We start from the raw sequence: 11889 nt of genomic DNA, 5'->3' as shown, positions 1-11889 counted from the left end.
CACTTGGAGGGTGTGGACGAGGTTCCGCCCTAGTGAAAAGGGGTATGAGGGGGTGAGGCATCCGCCTTCCTCCTTTTCGATTGGATCGAATAGAGGATTTTTGTTTTATTTTGGACAGCCTGAAGTCTGCAGGAAATGTAATGAAATGGGACACAAGGCTGAAGAGTGTAAGGACTTGTTCTGCAGGAACTGTAATAAAAAGGGGCATAACACGAAAGACTGCAAAGAAAAGAGAAAGTGTAATTTGTGTGGGAGTGTTAATCATTTGTTTTATAAGTGTCCACACAGGGCCAAAAGCTATGCTGGGGCTGCTGGTGCGGGGAGCGGTGAGGAGGACAGTGGTGATGAGGAGGACAGCAGTGATGGAGTGGACGGAGCGGAAAGTATGGAGGTGTCTGGAAAGAAAGGTGCAGAGGATAAAGGTGGAAAGAAGATGACTGCGGAGAAACTAGTTACAGTGCCATCGGCTGAATCCGGGAAGGTGAGCGAGTCTGTGAAGGGGAAGCAGCAGAGACAGCCTGCGGAGAAAAGGACAGCAGAAGAAGCGGGAGTGAGGGAGCCTGTTATAGAGTCTGGGAAGGAACAAAAGAAAGACTGGGCTGATCGAATGGAAGAGGCTGAAAAGCGAAAAGAGACTAGTGGGAAAAAGACGGATAAAAAGTGATAAATGTCTGGTTTTCTTTTTGCTTATTATTTTATGTAATAGTTTTTTTGTTTTTTTGTGGAAAAAGTAAATGACTTAAAAGTTAGAGGAAATGATTTGCATATATGGAAATTTGTTTTGTAAATGTGGTTTTGAAAACACTGTGAAAAAGGAAAAGAAAGGAAAATGGATAAAAGTGTGAGTGAGGATGTGAGTGTGAATAATTTTGATTTTGGTGAATGGTTGAAATGATGACTGTTTTTGAATTTGTTGATTTTTGTGTTGAATAATATGCATATATGTTAATTGTAAATGTGGTTTTTGATGTAGAAGAAAAATGTATACGTTTTTGTGTTGTCTTTCTTTAAGTGTAATAATTTTGTGTTGATTTTTGTATTGAAATATTGTTTTTGTTTGATAAGATTTAATAAAAAAAAAAAAAAAAAAAAAAATCTGTTCTTATCAGTTTAATATCTGATACGTCCCCCATAGGGGGACCCGTCTATATTAAATTGATTTTTGGAAGCAGGAGATGGAACCGGGGCTTGCTCCGTCCACTCCACGCATCGACCCGGTATTGCAGTACCTCCGGGAACGGTGCACAAGAAAGGTCAAAAAAGAGAGAGACAGACAGGCAGGCAGACAGACAGGCAGGCAGGCAGACAGACAGACAGGCAGACAGAGAGACAGAGAGACAGAGAGAGCGCTAGCCAGCCTCTCCCTCTCCCTTTTTCTGGGTTGTATTTTTTCCCGCTCTTTTTGTTGTTTTTTTTTTTTTTTTTTGTTTGTTTGTTTGTTTGTTCCAAATAAGGAAGGCAGGCCTGCCTAACTGATGGACAGTCTGCTCTGCTCACGCAGCAGGCCAGTGTACCCAGAAGGCCTTGCGCTCGTGGGAGGAGGAGGACGAGCGCAGCGGTAAAGCAGAAACGGAGCTGTTTAGTGGGGCAAGGAGCCCTCGCTTTCAAGGCGGCAGCAGCAGCAAAGCGCCCCTTTGCCAGGACCGAACGGCACTTGCGTTTTGGGAAGAGTTCCCTGTTTTGTTTGGTTTTGTTTGGCCTTGCCGCCGGGTAGAGGAGAAGGCCTTTGGGCCGGCCGGAAGGGCTGGGCTACCAGTAAAACCACACTCTGGCTTCTCTTCAGTTCGAATAAATCTTTCTAAGACTAAGGCTTAGAGGGTAGTGGCATTGCCCGCTCCCTCCGAGGGTCTGTGAGAGGTTTGTTCGGGTGAGGAGGAACAGAATTTTTTTTTATTTTTGACTGGCTTTCTTCAGCTCGGCAACTTTTTGGAAGACTAATGCTCAGTCTGGTTTTGGCTTGCCCAATCCAGGCCGAGGGTCTTTCAAGATTTTGTTGACTGTTGAGAGCAGTTTTTTCTTTTTCAGGCGGTTCCAGTTTTTTTCTTTTTCAGGCGGTTCCGGCTTTTCCAGACGTTCCTGGAGTTAGAGAGAAGGAGGACCTACCATCCAGACGACCTTTGAGGACCCTTTGATGACCTAGACGACCTCATCCCCAGCCTTTGATTGTAATCGAGATCCAGACCGAGAGAGCAGCAGGCGCCCAGCAGAGGGCGCCATCTGGGAGGAGCAGAGGGCGGCCCCGAACCCCGAGGAGGCGTCACAGCCACGATTCTTCCTACGTGGTCTCGGTGCCAAGCAGCGCCCCCTACTCCGCCAGGGAAGGACACCGTTCACCTGGGGAGGGGGTCCCTCTTGCGAGGCGACCATCTCCTCAGGGACTAAAGTAATAGTTCCTTCAACTGCCCAGATTTGCTGCTTACGTTGTCTCTTTTTCGTAGAGAGAGACAACCCGGACGTCCAGAGGCTTCTCCCACCCCAATCGGAGGAGCCAGCTGAAGGATGGCGTTCCGGCCAACCCAGGAGACCAGGAGGCACAATGCGGTGCGCTTCACAAGGACCCAGCAAGAGGAAACGGAACCAGGACTGACGAGACTGGAGTTCAGCCGGACCATTCTTCAGAGGGGTATGGGTTTTTCCCCTTCTGACTTGAATTGTTTGGTGAAATTGCCAGGGCTTAAGGAAGTGTTTGAGGTCAGTTTTAGGAACCCCCAAAAGTTACAAGAAATGTGGTCCTTTTGGGGGGAGAATAAATATCTCGCTCCATACAAAGAATTTTGTGTGGATGCACTGACAGACAGAGAAATGAAAGTTGTTACTGTCCAATTTTTCAATGAGGCTGTTAGCGACTATGATATTACAACATGGCTTAACCGCTATGGGAGGGTGTCATCAGAAGGGAGGAAAATTACAGATGAAGATGGGGTTTGGACAGGAGCCAGAAAGTGGCTGGTACGCCTTAATGTTGATCCATCGGGCATTGGAGGCGTCCGCCACATTCCAAACTCCATAGTGTTAGGGCCCAACAGAGGGCTGGTATTCTATAATGGGATGCCAAAACTCTGCAGGAAATGTGGGGAATTAGGACACCTGGCGGCCGCATGTACTGTAGTCAAGTGCAGGAACTGCGGCGCCCCCCACGAGACCAGCCACTGTAGAGAAGAGAGGCAGTGCAATTTGTGTGGAAAAAAGGGGCACCTGTTTAAGGACTGCCCCTCTTCCTATGCCAACATGGCCAGAGCCAGCAAGGCAAATACCAACAAGCCTAGGCCTGAGCAGGAAGAGGGAGCAAGTAACAAAGATCAGTCCACATCACCACCAACAGTATCCAAGACCCAGACTCCAGCACCACCATCATCACCAGCACCCCCCTCACCCCCCCGCCCCCGAGACATGTCCCGTTTTACGAGGACCCCTTCCCCCAGCCCAGAGAGAGAGTACAACAGCTACTCCACTAGCTCCTCCAGTAGCTCCTCTGATGCAGAACACGAGGCAGGGAGGGAGCCCGGACCCAGCAGCGGCCCCCCCCTGAGTAGGGCCCTCTCAGCGCCAGCACTCCCCCTCGGCTCTCGTTATGACGCCATAAGGATTGAGTCCGTGGGGGAGGAAAGCGAAAGCGACAGTGAAAGTGAGAGTGAGAAGGAGGGGAAGGGAGTGAAGAACCAGCAGAGGGTGGGGAAAAGAAAGGGTAGAGACGAGGGGGGGAAAAGAAAGAAGATCAGGATCAAAGACAGCAAGTTGCAGGTGCCCCCCATAGATCCAAAACCAGCTAATGTCCACACAAAGTCCCCAGTCTTGCCCTCGCAGGCAGAGACGGAGGCGAGTGGGACGGCTACACTGCCGCCTAGTGGGCAGGTAGCAGCCAGCCAGGGCATCCCCAGCCAGCCTTCCCAGTCGTTGGCACAAACCCTAGCACACCTCGCAGAAGAGGTGTTCACTAATGCACCGAGGGAGAGGTCGGGGTCAACACCTTCCCTGACCAGCAGTACCTCGGTAGCAATGACCCTCTTCAAGCGAAGGGCCTCCCTTCAAAGCATCCTTGACCCCCTCCCTTGTATGGGCAAAACCAGGGGCCCCCTAGAGGTCCTCCTAGATACAGCACTGGAGGACATGGGAATACCCCTGGACGCGGTAAGCCAGAAGTCTGCTAACAGCTCCAATTCAACAGACGGTAACAGCCAAAGAATGCTGTCTGTCATAACCCCCCCCCAGGACAAAGCTGACCCACACGTTCCGAGGGGCCCTGAGCAAGTTCCACCAGACTTACCTTGTGGGGAGTTGAATAGCCCCAACAACTCCAAGTACTGTGCATATAAAGACGGTGCCTTCTTGGACGAGGCAGCAGTGAGTACCTTCTCAGGGGTGATGGGAGTTGCAAATAAGCCCAAGCCCCCTCGAAGCAAGCGTAGAGCTAAGAGTAGGAAGAGTGTCCAGACCTCCCAATCATAGTCGCTATGGGGTGGACGCAACGACTCCTTTTCTTGTTAGCTACCCTGATGGCCCTGATATGTGTGTCTGTTAATGTCAGGAGCATCAGGGAGACACAAAAAAGATTTGATGTACTAAACTATCTAGCTAACTTGAAAGCAGATCTCATCTTTCTGCAGGAGTGTGGTATTTCGTCGAGCCCTGATTATAGGGACCTGAAGGAGAGTTGGACCCTGGGGGACTCCTTCTGGTCGGGCTCCAACATAGCCAGAGCCGACGGAGTAGGTATCCTGTTTAAAAACCCATTTATTACCTCCCGCAGCAGCAGGGAGGTAGAACCTGGTAGAATTCTGAGCGTGGATGTGACATACAACAACACTCCCCTCAGACTGGTCAATGTCTACGCACCCACTAACCAAAACGAAAGAGTTCAATTTTTTCCACAGCTGCGTCCACTCCTGCTGGGGAACGTACCCGTCATCGTGTCAGGTGACTTCAATTGTGCTCTGAGGGACGTAGACCGGAGCAGGCCACGCAACGACCGCTCTAGTAGAGTTTTGTCCTCCGTAATATCTGATTTCTCCCTGTGTGATGCAGGTAAGGACCTGGTGCCTCCCTTTACCTGGGTGAGCTCATCTGGGACCTCCTTCTCCCGTATAGATCTCGTCCTGCATACCAGCTCCCTTACGAAGACGGCAGTAGACACCCAGGCCGTCTTCTTCTCTGACCATAGGCTCCTGCAGGTAACATTGCAGGTCCCTCAGACCTCCCAGATGGGGTCAGGGGTCTGGAAATTAAACACCTCCTTACTCGATGACCCCTCCATAGCTGCAGCCTATAAGAGCAGGCTTGTTGAGTGGACCACTTTGCGTGACCTATTCAACTCCCCTATAGAGTGGTGGGAGATGGTCAAAATGAGAACTAAGGGTTATTTCATAGCAGCAGGCAAGAGGAAAGCAAAAGAAAGGAGGGCCAAATATAAATACCTGAATGCTGCCCTCCAGCGTCTGAGCCTGCTTCAGCTTCGGGGGTTCCCTGTAAGCGACGAGATAGCCCAGACCAAGCTAGATCTTTCAGTGCTTTGTAGGGAGGAACAACGAAAGGTCATGCACAATGCAAAAGTGCAAAAAATGGAGGAAGACGAAAAGTGTACTCGCTTCTTCTTCCAGAAAACGAGGGAGAAGCGGCACTTGATGTCCTCCATGCTCGACAGTGATAGTGAGGGAGTGAAAAAAGTGGTAGAGAACTTCTATAGGGACCTGTATAACATCAAAGCTACAGATGACACCCTGATAGAGTGGTTCCTGAGCCAGTTGGAGCCTGACTCAGTGCGGGACGACGAGGAGGAGGAGAAGGACCCAGAACTCACGCTGGAGGAGCTCACCCAGGCGGTTAAGACCATGAACACCGGTAAGACGCCAGGTCCAGATGGCATCCCGGGTGAGTATTACCATCTTTTTTGGGACACGCTAAAAGTCCATTTAGCGGAGGTCTACAGAGCGGTCTACAGGGAGAAGCGGTTGGGCCCTTCTATGCGGGAGAGTGTAATTACTCTCCTTCATAAGAAAGGGGAAGTTAAAGATCTACGGAATTGGCGCCCAATCAGCCTCCTTTGCGTGGATTACAAGATACTAGCCAAAGCTCTGATGCTCCGGCTACAAGTACACCTCCCTTTGGTCATTGGCCCTGACCAGGCTTGTGGCGTCCCAGGGAGGTCCATCACGGATATTTTAATGTTAACAAGGGACATTCTGGCTTATTCTAGAGAACGGAACCATCCCCTCTGCCTGTTCAACCTTGACCAGGAGAAGGCGTTCGATAGGGTAAGCCATGAATATATGTACAAAGTGATGGACCAGATGAAATTCGCTCCTGGACTTAGGGAGTGGGTTAAAACCATATATACAAACATTAGTACCCGAGTCTTGGTGAACAGGCACCTGACTGGTAAAATATCTATCCAGTCAGGGGTCAGACAGGGTTGCCCACTATCCCCACTGCTATATGTCGTGTGCATTGAACCCCTCCTGCAGGCAATTCGTAGGGATACCAATATAACTGGTTTCCAGCTGCCTGGATCCAACGGGGTCCAGGTCAAAACAACAGCATATATGGACGATGTGTCACTCATTTGCACCAACACATCGTCGGTACCTCGGATTAGTAATATCCTTGAGAAGTACTGCACGGCGACCGGGGCAGTGATTAATAAGTCCAAGAGCGAAGTCTACGTGTCTAAAAATTGGCAGGTAGATAGGGAACTGTCGGACATGTACCCTGTCAAAAAGGACAAAATCAAGATTCTGGGCCTCATTTTCGAGAACAATAGCTCGGGGGCCCAGAGCTGGACGGCGGCCATTAACCAGGTCCGTAAAAAGATTGGCGGATGGAGCACAAGATCCTTAACAATGACGGGTAGAGTATTAATAACCAAGTCTATACTGTTCCCCATCCTCTCTTATGTAGGAAAAATCTTTCCCCCAGACAGGACCACCAAAAAAGTGGTGGACCGCATTATCCACCGCTTTATCTGGGGCAGCAAGATGGAGAGGGTAAAGCGAGCCACCCTGAGTAAAGCCGACAAGAAGGGAGGTAAGGGGGTCCCGGACGTTGTGCAGCTCACCCGAGTGCAGGGGCTCACGCAAACTATCAAGAACATCCAGGCCCTGGACAGGAAGGTATGTTACATGAATCGTTTCTATTTTGCCACCTGTCTCAGGGCCTTGGGCCTCTGCACTATTGATAACACCGTGCCGTACTCCTGGGACCCCCCATTGTATTATAGAACCTTAAGGGACACTATATATAAATTGGGCTTAGATAAAGCAAAATTGGCCTCCTGGGAATACAAGGCTGTAACTAAATATCTTGCCGGTTCCCAGGAAATTGAAAAAGTAGCTACTTTCTCCCTCACCCAAAGCCAAAAAATCTGGGAGAATGTGTCTCACAGCTGCCTCAGTAATGTCCAGAAGGATATAGCATGGAACACCGTCCACAGTGCACTCCCCACTCGAGCGTTCATGTTCAGGAGGGGACTAGCCCAAGTAGAAACATGCCCCTATGCAAAGTGCCGCAAGAGAGAAACACCAGCCCATATCTTCTGGGAGTGTGATGTGGCTGGCAGTGTCTGGCTCTCTGTCTCTGTCTTCCTAAACAGGTTTGCTGACACGGCCAAGATGACCGCTGAGACTGTGCTCTATGGGCCTGCGGGAGGAATCACTACCAGCACAGCTAAGTGCGTTTGGCGTGTCATCAATGTTGTCAAGCAGATCCTGTGGGAAGGCCGTAACGTCTGTGTCTATCACAAGCAGGAGCTAGACACTATCACCACGACCAGAAGGGCACAAACTCTTATCAAGGACTTTGTAATTCTGGACATCCGGACCCTCGGGAAGGACAAGGCCTGCGCGGAGTGGAGGATCGCCGGACTTCAGGACGTGAAGATGGAATAAAGGAAAAAACTGGAACCGCTAGCTCCTAGGAGCGGGACTACGGGGCACCGCTAAGCCTTTTATTTATTTTGTCATGCCAGCATTCCGCCCTTTTTAGCTGGCATGACCGTTTTTGAACGGTGCCCTGGTTTTATGTAGTCTTTTTGTTTCAGTTTTATGGATTTTGATTTGATTTATTTTGAATGTTTTATTTGATTTTTGTTTTGTTTTGTTTTATGTATCTAAAAGATTTTTAATGTTAACTATTAAAAGTTACATTTTAAGTGTTTTAAAATTTTAGAATTTTAACTCACTGTTTTATACACTGTCCCTTTTCCCCTGTCCCTGTTTTAGATCTAGTTTTATGTTCACTTTTGAACCTTTTTAGAGAGCACTCCCCGGCCCTCACAAGCACTGGTTTTTTATAGATGGTTCTTTTTTTCCAGTCACTTTTAAAACAGCACAGGTTTTTTTCATGTTGATTTTAATCTGTGTCTGTTTTAACCATGTACAAAGCACAATTGTCTTGGTGTTTTTAAATGTATTTTAAATGCTTTTAAAACAAAATGTATGTCTGTATGCATGAATGTCATCTTTAAAAGAAATGTAAAATGAATGAAAAAACGAATGGGTGTAAATGTAAAAAAATGTAAAATCTCAATAAAAGAGTATTTTACTAAAGATTTCCGTGGAGAGGAGCATTTATGAGTTCAATGCAATTTTTGGCTAGCCCTGCCCCTCGGGGTGGGGCTCGACATGGGTTTAAAAGCAGAACGAGCACAGCGGCGCCGGCCGTGTTAATAATTAGAGCCTGGCACCTTTTTTTTTCTTTTTCTTTTTAAATCTTTCTAAGACTAAGGCTTAGAGGGTAGTGGCATTGCCCGCTCCCTCCGAGGGTCTGTGAGAGGTTTGTTCGGGTGAGGAGGAACAGAATTTTTTTTTATTTTTGACTGGCTTTCTTCAGCTCGGCAACTTTTTGGAAGACTAATGCTCAGTCTGGTTTTGGCTTGCCCAATCCAGGCCGAGGGTCTTTCAAGATTTTGTTGACTGTTGAGAGCAGTTTTTTCTTTTTCAGGCGGTTCCAGTTTTTTTCTTTTTCAGGCGGTTCCGGCTTTTCCAGACGTTCCTGGAGTTAGAGAGAAGGAGGACCTACCATCCAGACGACCTTTGAGGACCCTTTGATGACCTAGACGACCTCATCCCCAGCCTTTGATTGTAATCGAGATCCAGACCGAGAGAGCAGCAGGCGCCCAGCAGAGGGCGCCATCTGGGAGGAGCAGAGGGCGGCCCCGAACCCCGAGGAGGCGTCACAGCCACGATTCTTCCTACGTGGTCTCGGTGCCAAGCAGCGCCCCCTACTCCGCCAGGGAAGGACACCGTTCACCTGGGGAGGGGGTCCCTCTTGCGAGGCGACCATCTCCTCAGGGACTAAAGTAATAGTTCCTTCAACTGCCCAGATTTGCTGCTTACGTTGTCTCTTTTTCGTAGAGAGAGACAACCCGGACGTCCAGAGGCTTCTCCCACCCCAATCGGAGGAGCCAGCTGAAGGATGGCGTTCCGGCCAACCCAGGAGACCAGGAGGCACAATGCGGTGCGCTTCACAAGGACCCAGCAAGAGGAAACGGAACCAGGACTGACGAGACTGGAGTTCAGCCGGACCATTCTTCAGAGGGGTATGGGTTTTTCCCCTTCTGACTTGAATTGTTTGGTGAAATTGCCAGGGCTTAAGGAAGTGTTTGAGGTCAGTTTTAGGAACCCCCAAAAGTTACAAGAAATGTGGTCCTTTTGGGGGGAGAATAAATATCTCGCTCCATACAAAGAATTTTGTGTGGATGCACTGACAGACAGAGAAATGAAAGTTGTTACTGTCCAATTTTTCAATGAGGCTGTTAGCGACTATGATATTACAACATGGCTTAACCGCTATGGGAGGGTGTCATCAGAAGGGAGGAAAATTACAGATGAAGATGGGGTTTGGACAGGAGCCAGAAAGTGGCTGGTACGCCTTAATGTTGATCCATCGGGCATTGGAGGCGTCCGCCACATTCCAAACTCCATAGTGTTAGGGCCCAACAGAGGGCTGGTATTCTATAATGGGATGCCAAAACTCTGCAGGAAATGTGGGGAATTAGGACACCTGGCGGCCGCATGTACTGTAGTCAAGTGCAGGAACTGCGGCGCCCCCCACGAGACCAGCCACTGCAGAGAAGAGAGGCAGTGCAATTTGTGTGGAAAAAAGGGGCACCTGTTTAAGGACTGCCCCTCTTCCTATGCCAACATGGCCAGAGCCAGCAAGGCAAATACCAACAAGCCTAGGCCTGAGCAGGAAGAGGGAGCAAGTAACAAAGATCAGTCCACATCACCACCAACAGTATCCAAGACCCAGACTCCAGCACCACCATCATCACCAGCACCCCCCTCACCCCCCCGCCCCCGAGACATGTCCCGTTTTACGAGGACCCCTTCCCCCAGCCCAGAGAGAGAGTACAACAGCTACTCCACTAGCTCCTCCAGTAGCTCCTCTGATGCAGAACACGAGGCAGGGAGGGAGCCCGGACCCAGCAGCGGCCCCCCCCTGAGTAGGGCCCTCTCAGCGCCAGCACTCCCCCTCGGCTCTCGTTATGACGCCATAAGGATTGAGTCCGTGGGGGAGGAAAGCGAAAGCGACAGTGAAAGTGAGAGTGAGAAGGAGGGGAAGGGAGTGAAGAACCAGCAGAGGGTGGGGAAAAGAAAGGGTAGAGACGAGGGGGGGAAAAGAAAGAAGATCAGGATCAAAGACAGCAAGTTGCAGGTGCCCCCCATAGATCCAAAACCAGCTAATGTCCACACAAAGTCCCCAGTCTTGCCCTCGCAGGCAGAGACGGAGGCGAGTGGGACGGCTACACTGCCGCCTAGTGGGCAGGTAGCAGCCAGCCAGGGCATCCCCAGCCAGCCTTCCCAGTCGTTGGCACAAACCCTAGCACACCTCGCAGAAGAGGTGTTCACTAATGCACCGAGGGAGAGGTCGGGGTCAACACCTTCCCTGACCAGCAGTACCTCGGTAGCAATGACCCTCTTCAAGCGAAGGGCCTCCCTTCAAAGCATCCTTGACCCCCTCCCTTGTATGGGCAAAACCAGGGGCCCCCTAGAGGTCCTCCTAGATACAGCACTGGAGGACATGGGAATACCCCTGGACGCGGTAAGCCAGAAGTCTGCTAACAGCTCCAATTCAACAGACGGTAACAGCCAAAGAATGCTGTCTGTCATAACCCCCCCCAGGACAAAGCTGACCCACACGTTCCGAGGGGCCCTGAGCAAGTTCCACCAGACTTACCTTGTGGGGAGTTGAATAGCCCCAACAACTCCAAGTACTGTGCATATAAAGACGGTGCCTTCTTGGACGAGGCAGCAGTGAGTACCTTCTCAGGGGTGATGGGAGTTGCAAATAAGCCCAAGCCCCCTCGAAGCAAGCGTAGAGCTAAGAGTAGGAAGAGTGTCCAGACCTCCCAATCATAGTCGCTATGGGGTGGACGCAACGACTCCTTTTCTTGTTAGCTACCCTGATGGCCCTGATATGTGTGTCTGTTAATGTCAGGAGCATCAGGGAGACACAAAAAAGATTTGATGTACTAAACTATCTAGCTAACTTGAAAGCAGATCTCATCTTTCTGCAGGAGTGTGGTATTTCGTCGAGCCCTGATTATAGGGACCTGAAGGAGAGTTGGACCCTGGGGGACTCCTTCTGGTTGGGCTCCAACATAGCCAGAGCCGACGGAGTAGGTATCCTGTTTAAAAACCCATTTATTACCTCCCGCAGCAGCAGGGAGGTAGAACCTGGTAGAATTCTGAGCGTGGATGTGACATACAACAACACTCCCCTCAGACTGGTCAATGTCTACGCACCCACTAACCAAAACGAAAGAGTTCAATTTTTTCCACAGCTGCGTCCACTCCTGCTGGGGAACGTACCCGTCATCGTGTCAGGTGACTTCAATTGTGCTCTGAGGGACGTAGACCGGAGCAGGCCACGCAACGACCGCTCTAGTAGAGTTTT

General features: G+C 49.9%; 1 pseudogene; it reads left to right on the top strand.

The window, feature by feature from the left end:
- The first annotated feature begins 1046 nt into the window (after window positions 1-1046).
- LOC131697096 (U2 spliceosomal RNA) lies at window positions 1047-1251 on the top strand (annotated as a pseudogene).
- The last annotated feature ends 10638 nt before the right edge of the window (window positions 1252-11889 follow it).

Source organism: Acipenser ruthenus, chromosome 13 (genome assembly GCF_902713425.1).
Source record: "Acipenser ruthenus chromosome 13, fAciRut3.2 maternal haplotype, whole genome shotgun sequence".
NCBI classification, from domain to species: Eukaryota; Metazoa; Chordata; class Actinopteri; order Acipenseriformes; family Acipenseridae; genus Acipenser; species Acipenser ruthenus.
Note: the sequence above shows the minus strand (reverse complement) of the source record. Positions and strands in the feature narration are given on the sequence as shown.